The following is a 2,224-nucleotide window of genomic DNA, read 5'->3' on the forward strand; positions in this document are numbered from 1 at the left end:
TGCTCAAATAAACACCGTCCTCAGTATTTTGGCCGGGCGGTGTGGCCGTGCGGTTCTAGGCGCTTCAGTCTGAAACCGCGTGTCCGCTACGGTCGCAGGTTGGAATCCTGCCTCGGGCATGGATGTGTGTGATGTCCTTAGGTTAGTTAGGTTTAATTAGTTCTAAGTTCTAGGCGACTGATGACCTCAGAAGTTAAGTCGCATAGTGCTCAGAGCCATTTTTTTTCTTCAGTATTTGGGTGGTACATTTGAGCACTCCGTCTTCAGGCCACAAGTGGCCCATCGGGACCATCCAACCGCCGTGTCATCCTCAGCTGAGGATGCGGACAGGAGGGGCGTGTGGTCAGCACACCGCTCTCCCGGTCGTTATGATGGTTTTCTTTGACCGAAGCCGCTACTATTCGGTCGAATAGCTCCTCAATTGGCATCACGAGGCTGAGTGCACCCCGAAAAATGGCAACAGCGCATGGCGGCCCGGATGGTCACCCATCCAAGCGCCGGCCACGCCCGACAGCGCTTTACTTCGGTGATCTCACGGGAACCGGTGTATCCACTGCGGCAAGACCGTTGCCAGTGGTACATTTGAGCATTTGTGCAATTTGTGGGTAGCTATTGTTACAGTGTGCATTTCCCTGTGCTTGTAGATATATCCATTATCTATCTTCCTGCTTATGTTTTAATGACTGAGTACTCGATTGTATAGCATCTAACGTGCGACACTCTGTAACGATATTTTATTATCTGACGTTGATTGCTAGCAGAATCGAAACCGGCCATATCATTAAATAAAGACGCGATGCAAACAAATAAAGGTTATGCAAGACAGCAGCATCAGTTTTACAAAAACTACTCTGTCACTTCGCAGTCATCTTACTTTTGTTCTAGTCATCATAGTGTTAGCTTATGTAACTACGGCCGGCCGGAGTGGCCGAGCGGTTCTAGGCGCTACAGTCTGGAACCGCGCGACCGCTGCGGTCGCACGTTCGAATCCTGCCTAGGGCATCGATGTGTGTGATGTCCTTAGGTTAGTTAGGTTTAAGTAGTTCTAAATTCTAGGGGACTGATGACCTGAGAAGTTAAGTCCCATAGTGCTCAGAGCTATTTGAACCATATGTAACTACATTTGTGGAAGGCACTCCTGACAACAAATAAAATAAAGTGGAAGGGTTACGGATTTGTGTTTGTGAACTTAGCATCTTCATTTCTTCCTGTTGTTTCTTGAAGTACGCTGTTATTTGTTAAGTGATGGCATTTTTCGTTTACCACAAAAGTCTCCACTTGTAACACAATTAGGTGATTTCAGCCTCCTCAGCCATTATCAAATGATCAATATAAACAAATGACTATGAAGACGAGACTACACCTGTACATGTATACAAATGTACAATCTTCCCGGAAATATTTCTGAAGTTCATTTACCAGTGAACATTGCGTCCCGTAGTCACTCATTTACACACACATATGTGGACGCGGAGCGCGTAGGTAAGGTCAACCATTCGTCCTGAAATTATCTGATCTCTGGATTTACTTCTCATTCCTTCCTTTCTTTCTTTCTTTAGCGTCTGACATCGTTCGCAGTTTTATAAGTAATAACTTGAATTTTCGATGGATGTCATCTACTACAACGAAGACACTGAACTGACTACAGACACAGCTCTAGCGCAAGTATTCAAATGGACCGTTGTGACACGAGGTAAGCGATGTGTTCTGCGTAAGTCATAAGAGAAAAATTTCATATGAATTGGAAGGAAATACCAAGTTTTATGATCATAATGAAATACTACTGAAATATATTATTACGAACGGATCAAAAGAACTGGTTGGCCGCATGCCCACGTGCCCATTGAAGGTACAGGACTCAGACTCTGCACAAGCATCCATTCGCGCTGTGAATAGGAGAGCATATGTGTGGGGTAAATTAAGCCGTCACAAATCAGTAGCAGCCCAATATCGATATCGTTGAGAAATTTCAAGTGATTGCCGCCAACGCACAGTCGTTGCCTTGACAGCAGGTACCATCAGACTTCTGAAGGGTCATACACGTACGAGGGCTCACTGGACTGTGACTGGACCCGTTATCTTACTACCCACCAATTCACTTCTACCAGATACCTTTGAGATGTCAGCGTGATATGAAACCCCCCATCCAGTATCTTTTTTTCTTTTTGAGTCACCAGTCTACTGACTGTCCGCCACGAGTTCCTCTCCTGTGCCAAGCTCTTCA

At 45.5% G+C, this 2,224-nt stretch overlaps 1 pseudogene; it reads right to left on the reverse strand.

Moving 5' to 3' along the window:
- Positions 1-454: 454 nt before the first annotated feature.
- LOC126238044 (5S ribosomal RNA) lies at positions 455-572 on the reverse strand (annotated as a pseudogene).
- Between the last annotated feature and the right edge of the window lie 1,652 nt (positions 573-2,224).

The sequence above is a fragment of the Schistocerca nitens genome, chromosome 2, assembly GCF_023898315.1.
Source record: "Schistocerca nitens isolate TAMUIC-IGC-003100 chromosome 2, iqSchNite1.1, whole genome shotgun sequence".
Lineage (NCBI taxonomy): Eukaryota > Metazoa > Arthropoda > Insecta > Orthoptera > Acrididae > Schistocerca > Schistocerca nitens.